Genomic DNA, 21668 nt, shown 5'->3' with positions numbered 1-21668 from the left:
CTATCTCTTTACTTATTCTGTGCTGAAATTCCCCTATTCTGTCCTCTGCTCCATTATCCTCAGGTTGAGCACCCTTTGCCTTTTCTGAGAAGACTGAGGCAAAGAAGGTGTTGAGTAATTCTGCCTTTTCTCTATCTCCTGTTAGCATTTTGCCATCTTCTCCACGCAGTGGCCCTACCATTTCCTTCTTCTTCCTCTTGCTGCGGACATATCCAAAAAAGCCCTTTTTATTGTTCTTAACCTCTCTAGCAAGCCTGAGTTCATTCTGCGCTTTAGCTTTTCTGACTTTACCCCTACACATGCCTGCTATTTCTTTGAATTCCTTTTTCGTGATTTCCCCCTTTTTCCATTTCTTATACATGTTCCGTTTCAAACTTAGCTCGGTTGAAAGTTCCTTAGTCATCCATCCTGGTTTCTTGAGACACCTCCCGTTTTTTTTTCTCACTGGAACTGTTTGAAATTGTGCCTTCAGTATCTCCCTTTTGAGAAAGTCCCATCCGTCCTGAACTCCTTTATCTTTTAGTATTTCTGACCATGGACTCGCCCTCAATACTTCTCTAAGTTTACTGAAATCCGCTCTCCTAAAGTCTAGGATGCGTGTCTGACTCTGCCTGGCTTCTCCTCTCCATTGTATAACAAACTCCAGGAGAACATGGTCGCTTCCACCTAAGGATCCCACCACTTGCACCCCATTAACCAAGTCATCCTTGTTGATTAGGATCAGATCTAAAATAGCTGACCCTCTTGTTGCCTCTTCCACCTTTTGGGCCATGAAATTGTCTTCCAGGCAAGTGAGGAATTTGCTAGACCTTGAGGATTTTGCTGAGTTTGACTTCCAGCAAATATCAGGATAGTTGAAGTCGCCCATCACTACTACATCTCTCTTTTCTGACTGTGTGGTCATCTGTTCTAGAAAGATATCATCCAATTCCTCAGTCTGACTTGGGGGTCTGTAGTAGACTCCCACCGTAACACCCTTGTTGTTTCCCTCCCCTTTGATTCTTATCCAGATGCTCTCCACCTGGCTTCCATGATTGATGTCCAGGATCTCTTCACTGGTGTAAATATCTCTGACATATAGTGCTATTCCTCCTCCTTTCCTGTTTGGCCTATTTCTCTTAATAAGGTTATACCCCTCTATTTCCACATTCCAATCATGAGACTCATCCCACCAGGTTTCAGTGATGCCTATTATATCATATTTGCTTTGTTGTACTAGGAGTTCGAGTTCATCTTGCTTATTTCCCATGCTCTGTGCATTAGTGTAGAGACATCGCAGACCATGGTTCCCTTTTACTTGCTGCCTGTGCAAGTATTTTTGCCTCCCACTGCTGGGTCCTTGCACTGTTTGCCTTGTTTCCTCTATGTCAGTTTGACTATTTTCGCCATCCCTTTCGCCTTCCTTAATATTGTCTCCCTTCCCCTCGGAACTCAGTTTAAAGCTCTCCTGATCAAGTTCTTGAGACTGTTGGCAAAAACATTTCTTCCAACTGGCGTGAGATGCAACCCGTCTGTTGCAAGAAGTCCCTCCTCATGGAACCGCAGCCCATGATCAAAGAATCCAAATCCTTCTTGGCGGCACCATCTGCGAAGCCAGTTGTTCACATCTGCTATTTTCCTCTCCCTTCCTGGACCATGCCCTTCAACTGGCAGAAGAGACGAGATGACAACCTGTACATCCATTCCTTTCAGCTTCCTACCAAGCGCCTCGTAATCCCTTTTGATGTTCTGAATGCTGTGTCTTGCAGTATCATTAGTTCCCACGTGGACCAAAAGGAAGGGGTATTGGTCAGTAGACTTGACCAGTCTTGTCAGCCTCTCTGTCACATCACGGATCTTTGCACCTGGAAGACAACACACCTCTCGAGACATCTTGTCAGGCCTACAAATCACTGCTTCTGTACCCCTCAGCAAGGAGTCCCCCACTACGACCACACGCCTCCTTCGAGGCTTAGCAGCGACTGTTCCCTCGGGTAGGACTCTCAGGCTCCCCTGCTCTGTCCCAGAAGTCTGTCCATGCTGCTCTTCTTCATCCTCCTTGATAAGGGAAAGAGCTTCAAATCGATTCTCTAGCTGCAAGCTCCCCGAACAATTCCTTCTTGGCTTACTTCTCTTTGTGACATTCCTCCAGCTGTCTGCCTCCTCTGTTTGGCAAGTGACCTCTTCCACCCTAGCATCTTCCTCTGCGTGGTACTCATCCAAGATGGTTAGTTCTATTGAGTCCAGGAAATCCTCTTGTTCCCTAATATGCTGAAGTGTAGCTACTCTGGACTCCAGCTGCTGCACTTTCTCCTCCAAGAGTGCTACCAACTTGCACTTGGTGCATGTGAAGTTCTCCAATTCTGTAGGCAAGAAGAGAAACATCCCACAAGAGTTGCAGGTGACTGCGGCAGATCCCTCGTTGTCCATACTGCAAAGACTGTCATGAAGCAATTTATTCAAATAAGACAACAATGATATACTTTTCCTGTTACTGTAAAAAGAAGAAACATAGTAAATCCCTGATATATGTCTACACTATTTATGGACATTTATTTAGTGTGTGTGTGCATGTGTATCTACACTGTATTGCTGTAGGCACTCTCATAATGTAGAAAAACAATTAATAGTTTAAAAAATATTAATAGTTTTAAAACCGTAATTTTAAAAACTGCACCAGTTTTGTGAGATCTTTAGTCTTCTTTGTCATTGAGCTCTGGTAACAGAACAAACTACAGTTTCCAGGATTCCATAACATTGACCCATGGCAGTTAAAGTGGTGTTAAACTGGATTATGTCTGCAGTGTGAATGCAGCCACAAAGCAAGCTGGTCAAAGGAAATGAGGGCTGAAAGATAGCGGGGAGCAAAATCATATAAGGTTTTAAAAATTAAAACATGAAACTTGTATTGAACCCTACATTTTTAAACTACTCTGTTAGCTGCCTTGAATACAGTGTTGGGAGAAAGTTGGGATATTAAATAAGGCAGTAAAGAAATAAATAGTGTAGACCTATGACATAAATGGGAATTACATATTGTGCAAAAAGCATTTTGAGTCAATGGAAGACCTTGATCTAATGTTAAGTCTGAAACATGAGATATAAATGGATTCCATATTTCTGCAAAGTTATCTTTTTCTATTTCCCCCCTTGTCAGCTGAGCTTTTATTGTCAATTTTATAGCTACAGCAATCCACCAGAGTCAACTCTGCCACCATCAGAGATAGAATCCTTCTGTGTTTTCCCAGGATCTTGCTGTTTGGACCTTGACAACAGCAATCAATGGGATTTACACCAGTATGGATTCACCGTGAGGGACTCGGTGGCTTAACAATTAAGATGCTGACTCTGACAATTCCAAGATTGGCAGTTTGGCACTTTGAGACCCAAGTGCTGCATGATGGAGTGAGCTCCCATCACTAGTCCCAGCCTCTGCCAACCTAGCAGTTTAAAAGCATGTAAAAGAGCAAATAGATAAATAGGTACCACTTTGGTGGGAAGGTAACAGCGTTTTGAATAGTCATGCCAGCCATATGACCACAGAGTTGTCTTTGACAATGCTGGCTCTTCAGCTTAGTAACAGAGATGAGCACCAACCCTTACAGTGGGACATAACTAGACAAACTTGTCAAAGGGGAAGCCTTTACCTTTAGATTCACCAGCCAACAATTGATTCAGTGGGTACTATTTAGTTGTGAAAACAGGCCATGGTCACACCAGACCACAGGCTGGCCATTGCATTTTGCAATAGCTGTACTCAAGGACATCACTACAGGGATGTGGGGGTCAAGGTGTCACCAGGTGACACCCTAGGGTGGAGTGACACCACTGCTCTCCCATCTGCCTTTTGGCAAAAACAGACTGTGGCAATCACCTGCATTCCTTTAAAATGCTGAATAGATGGTAAGAGTGGAGTGAAAATTCAAATCTTAAAAATGTGTTTTAAATTTTCTTTAAAATATCACGTTACCAAAATGTCACCAGTGATATATACAGGAATTGTGATTTATGAGCAAAAATTATTTATTTATTTATTTATTTATTTATTTATTTATTTATTAATATCCTGCTCTTTTCCCAGGACTGGGATTCAGAGTGGCTTCACAGCAATTAAAAAACAAACAAACAAATAAAAAGTACAATTAAAACATTTTAAAAATAAATAGATAAATGACATGCATTAAACAGAATGATTAAACTAGTCCCACATTCCTGCCTGTTCTTATAGTGATTCCTTAAATGCCTGTTTGAACAGGTAGGTAGGTCTTCACCTGCTGTCGGAAAGCCATCAAGGAGGGAGCCGTTCTTATCTCCCTGGGCAGGGAGTTCCAGAGTCTAGGGGCAGCCACTGAGAAGGCCCTCTCTCGTGTCCCCACCAAACGTGTTTGTGAAGGTGTTGGGATGGAGAGAAGGGCTTCTCCAGAGGATCTCAGAGTCCAGGCAGGTTCATACCAGGAGAAACAGTCTGCCAAATAATGTGGACCTGAGCCATGTAGGGCTTTGTAGGATATAACCAGTACCTTGAATTGTGCCCGGAAACGAACTGGCAGCCAATGAAGCTGTTTCAACAGGGGAGTTGTATGGGCTCTGTAATTGACGCCTGTTAACAGCCTGGCAGCAGCTCTTTGAACCAGTTGAATTTTCCGAACACTTTTCAAAGGCAGTCCTATATAGAGCCCATTACAGTAGTCCAAATGGGAAGTAACCAAGGCATGTACCACTGTGGCCAGATATGGCTTCTCAAGGAACAGGCGCAGTTGGCGCACAAGTTTTAAATGTGCGAAAGCACTCCTGGTCACATTATTATTATTACAAAAACATTATAATTATTACAAAAACATTACTAAGGATTCTGTATGGTGTGGTATGGAGGAAGTCAATGGAGGGGGCGGGGGTGACATAATGTTACTGCACTGGGTGACGGAGACCCCAGTGAGGCCACTAGATATACTTTATTAACATTTCTTAAGGGCTGCTCCACAAAAAATGTATTTCAGTAACCTAAATGAGAGGTAATTAAAGGAAAGATACTATAGTCAAATCTGTGTTCTTTTGAAAGTCATGTAGTTATCAAACCTGTCAAAATAAATCCTGGTGACAGCAACCCACTGGTGTTCTTGGGGGTTAACTCATCTCTTCTATGTTCTTAATTATGCACTTAATCCATCTCTTCTATGTTCATTTCCCCCCCCCCCATCTATTAACACACTAAATTTGGGGGGTTTAAAATTATGCAATCTATTTTTTAAAATGTGAAAAGACACCCTGGGTTTTGAATTAAAGAAATAATGTATGCCATACTCTTGATTCATGGTCTTATTTTGGGGGGCATTTTACAGCTACATGCCCTAACCTATAACACACTCTTTTCTTCTACCCTTTCAAGCTATTAAAATGCCACTGCAGGTTGCTTGCACAGTTTAGAAAGTCAGCTTCAAAACTTTCAAATGTGTCAATTACCATTCAGAATGGCTCTTCAGGTTTACACAAATAGCACTTGTTTTAAAATCCACTATATTAGGGATCACAGCTGCCTATCTTCTGAAGAGAAAGAGAAAGAGTAATTAAAAGACTGAACTGAAAATGATATATTGTAGTTGTCCTTACAAGCCTGGCATGCCTCTAGTGGATCAGTGCTTTAATTACACCTTTGTCAACTGAGGATCAAAAGAGCCACTAAAACACTTCTTACAAAATACTTCTGAAGGACAAACCATATTTCTTCATTACCAGTGCTTCATTGTTGCTGTTTTGTTAACACCAAGAGGAGCACAGTGAAGTCAAGATTCACAAATGACACAAGGGGATTTCAGCCTTTTCAACTTGTTTCAACTTGTTTGCTTGTTTTAACTTTCTTTAAAGTTTGAAGGTCTCCCTGGAATTTAGAGTTCCATATTAACCTGCCCCAGGGCTGGCCTATTATAAGGTGTAATGTGGCAGCAGATACTGGAATGAAGTAGTATGGTGCAGCTTGTCCTGTATCTTCAAGCTACTCTGAGATGTGGTGAAAGACATCACATTATGGGCATAGAAATAAGATTCAGCTGCCATTCTGCTTTTGTAATTTGGAGATACACTGGTTGGTATCCTGTTGGTGTTACACCCAGTCATATTTTTTGGCTGTTGTGCAATGGACATATTCCATGGATGGCTGCACAAGCAGAGTGGTACAAGAGTAACCATTCATATGGGCCTCAGTCCTACCATTACTCCCAGTTAAAGTTGAGCCATTCAATCAATTGGGCTGACCATTTATGGCTCACCATTAAATAATTGATTCAACAGGTGCCTAACCAATAAGTTTTCAACCCAGCAGTTTCACATTCTTGGATGGTGTGTATCATTTCACCATTTTTTTCATTGTATGCACGAACACTGTTTGAACATTTTCAGTTGACTGAAACTTGACATTTAGACACAGTTCATTTGCATTTCCTCCGTCTTGACTCTGCCATTCCACATGCACATGTTACTTTTTTGTACAGCACTAATGTGATTGAATGTTGAATGTTAATGTAATTAAGGCATGGGTGAAGTGTGGCCCATTGGAGGCATGTGGCCATATGATCATTTTTGTGGCCAGGGTCCCCCAGGGGTAAAAAAACCAACTCATTATTTCAGAACTCACATGCCCTCTAGATGGTGCGTGAGACGTTTGTCCCTTTGCTTTTCACCCACCTTTGGCAACTTTGGGCCCAAAAAAGGCTTTTTTTTTTCAAACGGGAATTGAACATTGGCTTCTGTTTCCTGTTTATACCACATGCACATTATAATTGTGCAAATGATTGCGGGAATATCCTCCTGAGTCATTTTTCCTGAAGTTTGTGTCCACTTGTTTGCATTGTTAAAACAATGTGATAAAGCAAACTCAGTGCAATTGTAGATGTGTTTGTATAAATATTCTTTGTGCATTATAGAATAGCAGAGTTAGAGGGCAGCCCATAGGTTCAGTACAGGAAATCCATAGCTAGACCATCCTTAATGGATTCAGGCAGGAAAACTGTCTATTCTGTATCTGAAGGAGGAGGAGGCCACCACATCTCTAGGCAATTATCCCCACTTTCAAACTGTTGTTAGCTTCAAGATGTTATTCTGTTCAAAATTTTCAATGAAATCTAACTTTCTGTAAGGTAAACCCATTAGAGCTACCTCTGACCGCTGGGACAACAGAGAACCTGCCTTTGTCATTTTCTCTCTTATTTTACAAATGTGGCAAAGTGCAAGATTGCTTGAGACCTAGACCCAAAGTCAGTCTTTGACAGTTTTATAGACACTAGAATTGGACTGATATGGAGGAGTATAGCAATAGCAATAGCAGATTCATTTATATTCTGCATCATACTGCACTAAGCAGTCTCTAAGCAGTTTACAAGTTACAACTGTAAGCACTAAACACTATTGCATAAAAAAGCCTGGATGGATGCCTTCAGCAGATCCAGGCAGGAAAACTGTTGAACCATGGAAGCTACTTGATAAATATTGTCTGGGCTGGGAAATAGTTTAGTACAGTGGGCTCTTGGGGATCAGTTCCAGGATGCCCTGTGGATACAAAAATCCATGGATGCGCAAGTCCCATTAAATACAATAATTTGGTGTCCCTTATATAAAATGGCAAAATCAAGTTTTGCTTTTGTTTTTTAATATATATATATTCAAGCCATGGATTGTTGAATCTATGGGTAAGAAATCTGTGGATACAGAAGGCTGACTGTACTGGTTTAGCTGGCTGAGGTTTTAAAATCTCTCTTAATTTTTCTTTGCTCATAAGGTTCACGATCCTGAAACAAATTCTTCTTGTGAAAAATAAATAAATACATATTTTGACAACTTCTTGCCTTTCAAAAACATTAAGTAAAAACAAGTTTTTCATGTAATAATTTCATCTGAGGAATTGTTCACCGCCACTGCAGAGCCATATATTGCAGTATACTCTGCTGTGGTGCACTATGGCTGTATCCTATGGAATCCTAAAATCTGCAGTTTGAAGATGTACTTTGAGTCCTCTGCTAAAGATCCTATTGAACAACTGAATTAGAGCTGCCCAACAGAGAATTCAAAGTACTTTATTAGTTTACAAATCCCAAGATTCTATAGGCTGGAGCCAAGGCACTTAAAGTAACATGAAAATTGTATACATGAGTGTCTTTGACTGACTAGGGTATTGTATGTATTTGACCGGTGAGGGGAGTTGACAGATCTACTTGTCTTTCTACTGTAAGCATGTTGTGGCAGGTGACATAGTGTTTGCCACACCAGCCCCATATTCAGTTTGAGCTAAGAGAGAGGGAAAGTAGTGTGTTTGCTTTCCCTCCAGATGCCTCACCAAAGGGACTGGTCTATGCCCTTTTGTGAATTGATTGTCATTTCCAGAAGGGTAGGCAGACTATTGTCCGCACTGATGTTTCAGCTAAGGGAAAGGTAATTTACCAGTGCTGAAATGTCACTTATGTGATCGGCATCATGAACAGTGTGAGAGTATGTGTATGTAGATGGATTAAGGTAACACAATGGTCTTAAAACTATTCACGTTCTCCATGAACTATCAGTTTGTGTGGATAAAGGCTGCTTAAAGGTTTTGACCATCTAGACAAAATTGCATAGCCTTCTGCATAAGTGAGAAACATGTGATGATTGTTGGAACTAGTTGGGTATTCATCTATTGTTGCAAAAAGGGTGGGCTACAGGGCAGGAATTAAGCAAAGCAGAGCTGGGCCAGTTACTAGGAGTAGATGACTGCAGAATTAATTCAGTCTGGTACTGCTTTAACTGCCATGGCTCAATACTATAGAATTATGGGGTTTGCAATTTTGTGAGATATTTTGCCTTCTCTTTCAGAGAGCTCTGGGGCCACAAGTACAAATCCCAAGATTCCATAGGATGAAACTATGACAGTTAAACAGTGTCAAACTGCATTAATTCTGCAGTGTGGCAGCAGTTAATGTCACTCCCTATTGTTCCCAGGTTTCTGCCTGTGCCACAGGTACAGATGGAGAAAGCTGTCAGTTTTGGTTTCTTCCTCTTCCATGGTCAGATATGTGAAAGTTATTTCCATCCTAAATATGATGGTAAGTTCTAATCAAAGCTGAATTGAATTGAAATTCTCTCTCAGCAATGACCAAATTCAATAGGTACAGCTTAGGGATGTAAAGAATATTTGCAATTGTTCTTGTCCTTGAGGAGAAATGGTATCTCAACAGGAGACAGCTTATGAAAACAAGGGTGAACCTCTGTAACAGCTTATGCTGCTATGTGAAGGGGGGGCATCAACAGCAATTATGAAAAGAGCTCTATTTGCACAAAATATTATTTTTGGGGCAAAAAGAAAAATAATAGTAATCACACAGCCTGAGATCCTACATCCTGTTTAAGTAGTGTAACTTTACAGTTGGCCCTCCATCTTTGCGTCTTTGACTTTTGCAGATTTGATTATTGGCAATTTTGATTAATATGTTCTCTCTAGGAATCTGTAGGTTTCTGTACAATTCTGCCAGAGGTTGACCATTGAGCTGTGATAGAGAACCTAGAGGTTCCCAGAGAAAACACTTCTCTAGGTGTTTGAAGGTCCTCCAGCATGATCCTATGATCAACCTCTGGCAGATGTTGACCACAGACTTGCACTGGAGGACCTAGAGATTCCTAGAGAGGTGTTCTATTAGGTTAAAAGAATACTGTTTTTTATTTGTGGTTTTCTGTTATCAATTAAAGTCTTAGGGAGGCATGGACTGATTGATAGTCAGCTCCAGCTGACTATCAGCTGGAGCTCAGAGCAATGGTGTCAAAAGGATTCTAGCCATTTTAACCCCATAATGAATGAATATATATATATATATATATATATATATACCTATATCCTGAAATGCTGGGGGAGGGTATGTGCAATGACAGAGAAAAAATATTTGGGATCTTGTTCTTGAGAAATAAGCAAAGATTTGGATTTTTAAACCTCCATAGAAGAAGAAGACCAAGTTGTGTCTACTATGTAGCTGTTAAAGATGAAATTCTTCTCAGGAAGAAGGTGTGTGTGTGTGTGGGGGGGGGAGATAGAAAAAGAAGTAGTAGTGGGGGTAACACTAATTCACCTTATAACAAAACAAAACAAAATACAATTAGTAACTAGACTACCACAAACAAATGATAAAAACTATATGCTGTGAATTGCTAGAATCTTATTTGGGCCAACATTTCTGTGATTAACCATCTCTGTTCATTTGATATCTGCACAAACTGTTGGTATTTTGTATCAATTCTTTAATGTGTTTCAATTATTTATTATGGTCCCTATTGGGTATGCGTTCTTTTGTTTGAGAACCTTCCACCTTGTATCTATGACTGCCACTATTTCAGTACCACAAACATTGCTGAAAAGTCTAACAATGAAGTTTTGAAAGCTAAGTACCCAAAGCCACCTTCTTGGTTGGGAGAATCTGTCCATTTTGCTTTCTATCACATTCAAGTTTCCTGTTTTTTTTTAAAAAAAAAATCTCATGTTTTTTCCATCTCATTTGTAGAAGAAATATGTAGATTTTGGTAAATTCTTGTCAAAAATGCACTTGAATGAAGTTCTTACATTTCCTTAGTTTCAGCTGCTAAGATAAAACAATGGAACTGGTTCATTAATAAGTTTCCATTCAAGTCTTTGTGGCATCTGGATTTCATAAAATTACTGCCTGCGTTTTCACTCTTCCTTTTATTTCAGAGGATGCATACTAAGTTAGAGATAGATGGGCTGCTGCTGAATAAGGAATTGTATCAAATCCATATCCCCTCAATCTAAAGAGAATGAGCCGTTCTTCTGATCTTGGTTGATCTCTGCAAAGTGTTAATTGAGAAAAGATTACTGCTCCTGCAGAGAGTACAATGCAAAGACACTCCAAAGAAATTGATAGGACATTTGTAATCAAGACTCAAAGGCTAGCAAAGGATTAGGTACAAAATCAGAAAAGTGTTATTATGAAAAGGATGCCTACTAAAATCGAGGAGCTATAGAATCCCCTCACCTGTCAAATTAACTAAGAAATGGAAGACAAAAGGAAAGAGGCCATGATCAGACTACTTTAGAGGGAAATCTTAAAGAACTCTAAAATGGGGGAGTGGACAAGCATTAATGTAATTGCTTTGTTCATGATCAAGGAGACATATTCATGCAGGAAATATGTCCTTGTATAGCCATTAACTCTACTCCATTTCACTTGTCATAAAAGAATCCACTTAGTTCACAATAGAATTGTTACCAAATATTTACACAATGAAAAACCAGATGTATATCTGGGCATTCCTGCTTTGGCAAAAAGCTGTGATCAGCTCTAGGGGAAGGCAGTGAAGTTTTGATAAGGCCTGATAATTTTCTGAAGTGGATTTTCCACATACTGATGCTGATATGAAACTCCATAAAAAGCAAAACTGGATGTGAATGTAAAGGTTTCTATTCAGAAAAAATACACCCTCTAAAGAAAGCTAAATATTTCAATAAAATTGTGAAATTGCTCAGGTGAAGGGTAGTTGACATGCTCTTTGTTTCAAACAATGAGTTAGAAAATAAGACAAGAATGGCTTATCTCATTATGTGGTTGGCAATGTTCAGGTTTTTCAACTGAATACATTTTTAAATTTCTCCCAAGGAAGAGGTGAGTGGTGTTGTCTCATCCTTTGACATGGATGATTCATGGATGGCTAAGAAGGCAAAGGCATAGGCGGCAGTCTGGAGTTTAAGTTAGAACCAGATTCAGTGAAGAGACAGTAAAACAGATAGGAAAGAAAACCTACAGAATTTTCACTGTTTCAAAGCTGTGAGAAAACAAGAAAGACATGAACAACACTTACAGGACTATGATCAGACCACTGGGTGTCAGCATGCAACAGAGCCCTGTTGCAACTACATCATCCCCAATTGGGCAAGAACTTCATTAGGACTAACATATGTAAAAGAAACAAATAGTTTGTATAGCTTCATGTTCTATAGAACTCTTCATCAGACTGCTATGACTGTGAGTAGGTCTGAACACATCAAAGCTAGTATACAGAAGAATAGAGTATCTCTAAGTCAATACTCATGGGAAAGAGAGAATAAACATTTTTATAAATCCTGCTTGCACTCCTTACCAGCTGTTTTATCATTTCTTTCAGTGCCTCCCTCTCTCTCTCCACACCCTGAGATACAAATGTGGGTAATGTCAGATGCTGGAATCCTCTCAGTGAGTAGACGTCATCTTTTTGATATTCCATGATGAGATATTCAGTATTTCCTTGCACAGCTCTTTGCCCAAGGCTTCACAATTGCAGCTGGATGACAGCCTGGTGCAGTGCCACCTGCTGAGACATATGGGCACTGAATGGCTGCAGGGGATCCTGGGAGAGAGTTTACCTCAATTTAGGCTGCGTCCACACTACAGAAATAATCCAGTTTGACATCAGTGTAACTGGCATGGCTCAATGCTATGGATTTCTTGGAACTGTAGTTTTGTGAGACATGTAGCCTTCTCTGTCAAAGAGCTCTGGTGCCACAGCAAACTACAATTCCCAGAATTACATAGCATTGAACCATGACAGTTAAAGTGGTGTCAAACTGGATTATTTCTGCAGTGCAGATACAGTCTTTGAGTTTGGGTGATAAAGAGGAAACAGCAGAAGGCTGTAACTGATACTGACTGAATGAATATGGGGGGGTGTAGAAAAAGTCCTGATATGGATGGGATACCAGCTTTGAACTCAAGCAGAGATAGTCTAATTATTTAAATTTACCTAAAACAATTTGTTAGTCCCACTTGAACAAACCCATTGAATCAATGGGATCTCAGTAAATCAACACTCATGTAAATTCCATTAATCCATGATTCTACTCTCATTGGGTTTAACAAGTGGTGCAACATTTCCAGTCCTATGAAGGGGGAAAAAGTTGTCACTCTGGATTAATGTGGAAACCTTATTACTTTTTCTTACTAAAGATGCATAAAATAGAACTCCATGCGGGTTTTGAATGCTTTCCTCCCTCCACCCTGCAATTCCTGCATGGTCAAAGGAAAACATTCATATTCATATTTTTGGTCATTAAAAAAAAGCACAGTAAAGCAATGTGGGAGAACTTTCATGCTGAAACATAGCGGTAACATCAATGGAAGGATGTTAAGTCATCTACATAATTAAATAGCAATTGGCCTTAACCATTACTCATTATGGTGTAGCTTTTTGTCATTCTGTTTGATGCTAAAGAATGTTCAGCTGCTTGTAATTGATGGAGAGGCCTAATCTGTAGTGCTTACAACATAATCAGCTAGGCAAGGCAACACTTTCTACATTTTATTTTTAATTTTAAAAAATGTCTCTGCAAAACATCTCATTTAAAATGAGTCCAGTCATGATGGACTACCAAAAGTCACAACACCCAATCTAGAGGTCATGGTGAGATGAGAAGGGACTATAATAAAGGCTGAAGCTCAGTGACAAAACACTTAATGACCCCGGATTCAATTCCTGGCATCATGGAGCCCTTATATAGGCAATATAAAAAAATTTGCCCGAAGCTGTGGAAAACACGTCCAGTCCATGTAGACCAGGTGTGACAGGTAGGAGCTAGAGATCAATTTTCCCCAGTCAGTCATGGGCTGTATTCCTATTTTCATTTTCTTCTGCATTCCCTCTCACAATGGAGCGTGTGGATGCTCTGCTCTCCTGAGCCCTAAAATCAGCCTAACGACGGCGCTTTTTGGCCGCCTGTATCAGGCCTGTGTTGCTTTGCACTGACTCTGCCGGGTGGTGGTTTGTTTGGGAACTAGGCTGCTTTCCTGAACAGATTCTAGGGACTGCACATGGCCCACTGAGTACACTTTGCCCACCTTGCTGTAGACAACACTGATTGCCCTTTCCCACTACAATATTACAGTGCTATATTTTATTTTAACTGCCATGGAAATGTTGCCTAGGAGGGGCGCCACCACAATAAACACAACAGCAAAGTTGAGAAATGGCCACAACTTTATTAACTCAACATTAAAACAGCGTAGGGTTGGCCCAAAGCATGAGGTCATGATCTGTAAAATCGAACAACACCCTGGTTGATCGATGACCGCAATTTCGGGATGACCTATGGGCTAGGGAACGCTATCTTGCAGCTATGTGAAGTTCTGATTGCCTCTTATCCCTTAAGCCCCTAGTCACCGGGTAACGTAATAACATAATGGCCCCCGCAATGGCCATAACGTATGCCCTCAATATACCCGGGTCCAAAGGACTCCCTCTCCAGTGCTCCTTAGCCCTGGAAACCACTCTCAGCAGATCATGGCCTATGCTGCCGCCCCTCAGTTGTGACAAAAAACACACCAACCCTAGGGAGGGAGGGTGAGGAGGCGAGCAAAATTGGCCCTGAACGCCAGGCAACAAGGCCTTATATAGGCCACTGCAAAGAGGGAGTGGCTGGGAGCACACTCCTCCCCTCCAGGGCAGCCGACCAATCAGCTCTCTGGAGGACCGGAAACCAGGACCATAGAGAGGTCCTCCGAGCCACCTAGAGAGGCCAAAACAAGGAAGTTCCTCCCCGGCCCCTCAGCCAGCCAATCAGATGATTTTTTGGCCCTAGCAAAGCATGCTGGGCTTACTGACGCCCCCAGCAAAGCATGCTGGGGTATACCAGTCCCGGCAGGGCCTCTTTGGTCGGTGCGACCTCCCGGCGGCAACGCAGCTCGTCGGGGGAGTCCGCTGGCTGTTCTTTCTGTTGGATTCTGGTGTTTGTAGTTTAGTGAGGCACAAGAGCTCTCTGCCCAAGAATTCTTGGGTAAGGTGACTGAGAGGGCGGTTGCAAACCAGCTTCAAGCAGTCTTGGATGACACCGATTGGATGACACTGATTATCTCGATCCATTTCAAACTGGCTTCAGGTAGGGATACGGAGTGGAGACTGCCCTGGTCACCTTGGTCAATGATCTCTGTCTGTACATTGACAGGGGAAGTGTGGCCCTGTTGGTGCTCTTGGACATCTCAGTGGCCTTCGATATCATAGACCATGGTATCCTTCTGGAACGCCTGAGAGAGTTAGGAATCACTGGCTCTGCTCTGCAGTGGCTATGTTCCTACCTCTTGGGCAGGTTCCAGATGGTGATGCTGGGGGACAGCTGCTCCTCTATGAGAAAGATGACATCTGGTGTCCCTCAGGGAGCCATTCTGTCCCCCATGATGTTTAACATTTACATGAAGCCACTGGGTGAGATCATCCAGAGACATAAAGCGGGGTGTTATCAGTACACTGATGACACCCAAATTTATTTCTCTATGTCTCGGACTGTTTCAGTGACCAAGGAGGGCATCTTCCCCCTGAATGACTGCCAGAGGTCGGTAATGGATTGGATGAGGAAAAATAGACTTAAGCTGAATCCAAATAAAATGGAGGTACTGGTGGCGCAGTGGTTAAATGCCTGTACTGCAGCCATTCACTCAAAACCACAAGGTTGCGAGTTCAAGACCAGCAGAAGGGCCCAAGCTCGACTCAGGCTTGCATCCTTCCAAGGAGGGAGCTAAAATGAGTACCCAGACTGTTGGGGGCAAATTAGCTTACTTGCTAATTAGCTTACTTGCTGTTCACCGCTATGATCTTTGGAATAGCGGTATATAAATAAAACAAATTATTATTATTATTATTATTATTATTATTATTATTATTATAGTAACCCCAATCTGGGTATGGAGATAAGTTTGCCAGTTCTAGATGAGGTCACACTTCCCCTGAAAGACTGTATCCGCAGCTTGGGGGTGCTCCTGGATTCGTCGCTTCAACTGTCTTCTCAGATTGATGCAACATCCAGGAGTGTCTGTTATCAGCTTCGGCTGATACACCAGTTGCGCTCCTACCTGGAGCAGCGGGACCTAGAAATGGTCGTACATGCTCTAGTAACCTCTCGTCTTAATTACTGCAATGCACTCTACATGGGGCAACCTTTGTGCTACGTCCGGAAGCTCCAATTGATACAAAACAGGGCAGCCAGACTGGTCACCAGAAAATCTAAGTTTGACCATATTACATCTATTTTAAAATCATTACATTGGCTGCCTATTAGCTTCCAGGCACAGTACAAGGTGTTGGTTATCACCTATAAAGCCCTACATGGCCTGGGTCCAGTCTACTTGAAGGAACGCCTCCTCACATACAATCCATCCCGTACACTCGATCCTCTGGGAAAAACCTCTTACAATCTAGAAAGACCAGACTGGCGGTGACCTCCTGGAGGTCCTTCTCTGTCACCACTTCAAAAACGTGGAATGACCTGCCGGAAGAGATTCGCCAATTATCCTCACTCGAGGCTTTTAAAAAGGCAACAAAAACCTTTCTCTTCCAGCAGGCCTTCCCTGATTGATAATGTCCAGAACCAACTGAATCCCCTTCCTTTTATTATTTTTCTTATTTGTGGTTTGTCTAATAACTTTGTCATATTGTTTTGTATTTTTAACAATGTTTTATTGTTTAATTTTATACTTGGGAGGGGGGTTGGGTCGAGGTCTTGTGGGGCTTGTTATTGTTGTATATTTTATAAACTTTGCTGTTACGTGCCTCGATCCTCAAAACGGAAGAGGCGGGATATAAATAATAATAATAATAATAATAATAATAATAATAATAATAAAATATTATTATTAAATACACCTCCTTAAACTGCAAAACCCAGGATTCCATAGAATGATGCCATGGCAGTTGAAATAGAATATAGCTCTTTGACAGTGTGGTGTGATAGAGCCCTGAGCTAGATGGACTAAGGATATGACTCTCTGCAAGGGGATCACTTTCCATGTCCCCCATTTTCATGTGGGCAGTAGAAGAGATGTAAATCATCATGTATTTAGTCCTTCTATGCAAGAATGATTGAGTACAAAGTTTTTCTCATCACTTGGTGAAATTGTAAAAATTCTGCACATTCTTTTATTTTTGTTTTCTTTGCATTTGAGACTTCTTTTAGGAAAAAAATATTTTTGGAGCAAACTTGTTTTTTATATACCGAAAGCAATGTTATTTTGTGCTAAAAATTGGTGTATTTTTTATTTGCAAAATACTCTGTTTTCTGCACAAAACTTTTTTGTTTTGCATAACAACATTTTCCCCCATAATTCCACTCCCTACAAAAAGTCCCGAAACTTTATCAACCATTTTATCAACATAGTGTGTTGATGTGGATGAAAACATTCATTACATTCCTAGTGGGTAGAAGGGCACATAATGTAGTGGCAGAAGTGGCATTTTATATATAGGCATTCACAGATTCAGTCCCCAGCATTTCCAGGTAAGGCTAGAAAAGATTCATTCTTGAGAGTCTGGAGATGTTAACAGTTATGAGCTCTATAGATCAACAGCCTGACATTCTTTTTAAACTTCATATTTTTTCTTGAAATGTTTCTGTTCTCATAATAATCACAAGTATAAAATTTGTGCAGAAGGGGCCAGATGATGAAGGAAGAGGTAAAAGACAATAAAGTTATTCCTTGGTCCTTTGGGAAATTTTGGTAGAGTATAAGCAATGAGAGAGAGGGAGAGGGACAGTGTGGTGTAGTGGTTTGAGTATAGGACGAGGACTCTGGAGATCAGGGCTCCATTCCTCAATCTGCCATGGAGACCTGCTGAATGACCTTAGATGAATCGCACCCTCTCAACCCCAGAAAACCTCATGGTAGGTTTGCATTAGGGTTGGCATAAGTCAGAAATGTCTTGAAGGGATATAACAGCAACAAACCAATAAGATGATTTCTTAGGTGGTCAGAAAACAGGCATTTCAGCTATGCAGGTTCAAACCAGCGTCCTTGATTTTGTCCAGAAAAATGAATCTATATATCTATGAAATCTCACTGGAAACTGATACTTCAATTACTTCCTTTGAAGTCACCTCTGGTGACTACAGATGTGCTAATATACCTTGAATTGCTCACCAAATTATTCGAAATTCAGGTAACTGTTTACCCTCAGGTCCCCATTATGGAACTAATGTGGCATAGTGGTTTGAGCATTGGATTACATCTCTAGAAGCCAGGGTTTGAAATCCCATAGCCATGGAAACCCACTGAGTAATCTTTGACAAGGTACATACTCTCTGTGACAGAAAACTCTGTGATAGGTTCATGTTAGGGTCACCATAAGTTGGATATGACTTGAAGGCACATGACAACAGCAACTTTATAGTTTGGCCATTTCCAGTTGAAAGTCCGGAGTAGTTCTACCAACAAGCAACTGGTCATCAGTCAGTTCATTCTTCCAAGGGCGCACTACTTTCTTCTGATTAATGCTGAATTATGTTTCAGAGATATTCTTGGGAACAGCATTCTAGTATTGAACAGAGCAAGGGAAAAGAGCAGAATGAAATACCAGTATATTTTGGCTTAAAGCTTTTGCTGCCAGTAACTGAGCCTTCCATCATTTTAAAAAGGTGAAGAACTACCAGGTAATGAGGATGGGGATCTGGTCATCCAGATACATGATACAAGGGCTGTATTCAGTTTTATATTAGAGATTCACTAACCCTACCATAGGTGGAGTGCAACATTCTGTGCTAGATGAGGCATCCAATAGAGTTGGGTGGACACCATGAGGTCCTCAGATGCCTTTGATCTACATCTTCCATCATGCTTAACGTGGTTGAGGTTAACACAGTTTACAATGCAACTGGAGGGCCACAGGGTTTCCATCCCTGATATGGGTCATATTTAAGATCCTCTTAGAGTGGAATTATTGAGTTATCAAAGGCATCTTTACAAAGAGCATGCCGTTTCTTGCAGTGCTTTCTTGATTTTTCATGCCCTAAATTACAAATTAAACACAAGGATGGCAACTTGACAACCCAGCACCTATAAGGCATGACCCTGGCAAGTGTGTATTAACCTACCATTTGCAAATCACTGATCTAGCATTCTCAACAAACAACATGAACATTTGATGCCAATTGGTGAAACTGGGTCAGGCAACCCATTGATGAGAGATTCCATAATGAATTCACACATCATTAGCTTTGAAAAGAAGACCACATGAGAACTTTGGAGAAGGCTTTTATCTCCGTTTTCAAAATGCTTGCCTAATATATTAATAATCATTGCTAGAAATGAAGCATAATTCACACTTTCTTCACTGAATGAGTAATTCAAGAAATATCTAAAGGGAAACAAGATATTGAATGCCTGACTTCATAGAAATCACTTTAAGAAGCTGAAAGAAGAGAACGACAATACTTGACTGGCAGCAGGGAGATCCAAGGAGAAGAATGTGTTCTACGTCAGTCAGAAATAGTCTGATAACATAAGGAAATGGAACTCTTTTTTGGAGGGTGGCACTGATGAAACTGAGTAGGTTCTAAGAGGAATTTCTTTGGGTAGCTGGAGCCTGTGAACAACATATCTTCTCTGCCTTCCCTCGTGAAGAAAAGTGTGTGTGTGCACGCTTCTGTTGCACTGTCTGATGGAGCAAAAAGTAATGAACAACTCATTTGCTGCTTCCAAAGTTTAAAATTCCAGCCTGTATATTGTTTGTAGTAAAAATCCTTGCAAATGTGAAATCTCTCTCAAGGCTCACAGAAAATATCTCACCTTTTTCTCAGTTGAAGAGAACAAAGACAATGGTTTCTTGTTTTCATAAGCAAGAATGAGAGAAATAAGATTTTATATCCCTAGATCCATCTGGGGGTATTTGTGGTGTGAGGGAATGACAAGTATGACAAAATTTTGAGACTCCAAATTTTTTGAAAGAAATCAACTCCTAATCTCCATCCCTCTTGCAGTAATGTACGTTGTAAAATAAAGGTAAGATCCTGCATCATGCTAGTGTAATATAAAGCTATACTCACCTAGTTACAGTATGATTGCACTACATTACCCTTCTACATGCCTTATGAGGATCAGATTAGAGAGCTGGGTATGTTTACCCTGAGGAAGAGAATTTTGGGAGGTGACATGGTAGCCATGTTTAAATATTTGAAGAGATGTCATATTGAGGATGGAGCAAGCTTGTTTTCTTTTCATTTTTTTTTTAAATAATTTTATTGAGATTTCATCTTAAAATACAAAAATAGCTTGTTTTCTATTCCAGAGTAGAAGAGCAATGGATTTAAACTCTAGGAAAAGAATTATATCTAAACATGAGAAATAACTTCCTGGTGGTAAGAGCTGTTTGACCATGGAATACACTGCCTCAGAATGTGATGGAGTCTCCATCTTTGGATGTTTTTAAACAGAGATAGCATGTCCATCTGCTGGGAATGCTTTTATTATGTATTCCTGCATGGCAGGGGGTTGGACTGGATGGCTCTTGTGGTCTCTTCCAGCTCCATGATTCTGATGAATACCAATATTTTGCAACCAATTTGTATCTGCCAGTGTACTGCTTATTGTCCTATTGTGAAAATGGGCCTGAATACTGATTGTTCCTGCAATTTCATTGAATACAGAGGTACACAGAATCATGGAATCATAGAATCCTAGATTCACACACATTGAAGACACTAATGTATACTCTATATACTCATGTATAAGTCCAGAAATGTTAGTCAAAAATTGACCCCAAAAGCCTGAATCAACTTACTCATGAGTCAATGAAAGTAGTGTACTTTCACTCTTATCAAAAAGGGAACTGTCCCTCTTCTCTGAGTAGAGTGGCAAAAAGCAAGAGCTTAGTCTGTCCTGGGACCACCAAAACAAGTACCAACACCCCCTACTCTCTCGACCGTGATGCCACTTCTGACCTTTTTGGACAGGAACATGGTGGTGGAGGAGTGCCAGGAAGAATGGGGCTTTGAAGGATTTGAACATTTGTGTATGTTTGTCAGCTTTTCTGTGTTAAAATCAGGCAAAGTTATCACATTAATGTTAAAGGCTATAATTACTGCTAACATAGCTTTGCTTTACATTTTCATTTGCTTTGCTTCACCGTTTCATCTTTTTGGCATGCATTATGTTGCAGCTAACACTAGGATTGAGGCCCATGTGAAATGGTTACACTTTGGAGCAGCCATGAGATAATATATTCATTGCACAATGGCCGAAAGGTACAAATGCATATATAGGGGAGGTTATACATGTGAATAACACCACTACCAGAATTCCAGTTACAATCTCCAAAGTTAACTGATACAGATCAAGATCTTGACAACGTAACATTTTTCATGTTGTGTCACAGTTCTGCATGAGCAAGATTTATTTTTCTTTCTGCAAATGCAGAAAAAAAATCCATGTTTGTATTTTATACAGTGCCAAATTTCAGTCAGTTGGAAATGTTCAGATGTTTGGGTGTTTCATACATATGTACTATTCAAGATGAATCGGTTCAGTTTGTTGCTGGCTTCTGGTTCAAGCTGATATTGCACTTTCTCATCTTATCTTTACTGCCTAGGTTTTTGAACAAATAAATGAGATATATGCTCCAGACATTTTTGAAATATAGAAAGATTGATTAAAGTGACTGAAAAGGATATTTGGTTCTCCCAAGGAATTGTTTCTACAAGTGAAAATCTACAAATGATCGGTAGCATTTCTTAAGTTCTATTTGGGACTTTTAAGAGTTCAAAATATGTTCTCTCAACAAAGTTGTGCTATGACAATTTATTATTTTATCTATTGACTGATATCATTTTTATGCCAACTTTCTCCCAAGGTGGCTTCTATGACAAAGAATGACTGATACTAGGCTCCCTGATGTTTCAGAGAGCTCAGCCTGGTTGGTCTCAGGATATCCTTATTGTTCTC

This window comes from Sceloporus occidentalis, unplaced genomic scaffold (genome assembly GCF_023333645.1).
Source record: "Sceloporus occidentalis isolate IW3139 unplaced genomic scaffold, rSceOcc1.0.p SCAF_5, whole genome shotgun sequence".
Classification (NCBI taxonomy): Eukaryota; Metazoa; Chordata; class Lepidosauria; order Squamata; family Phrynosomatidae; genus Sceloporus; species Sceloporus occidentalis.
The sequence above is the reverse complement of the archived record's forward strand: the minus strand, read 5'-3'. Positions refer to the sequence as shown.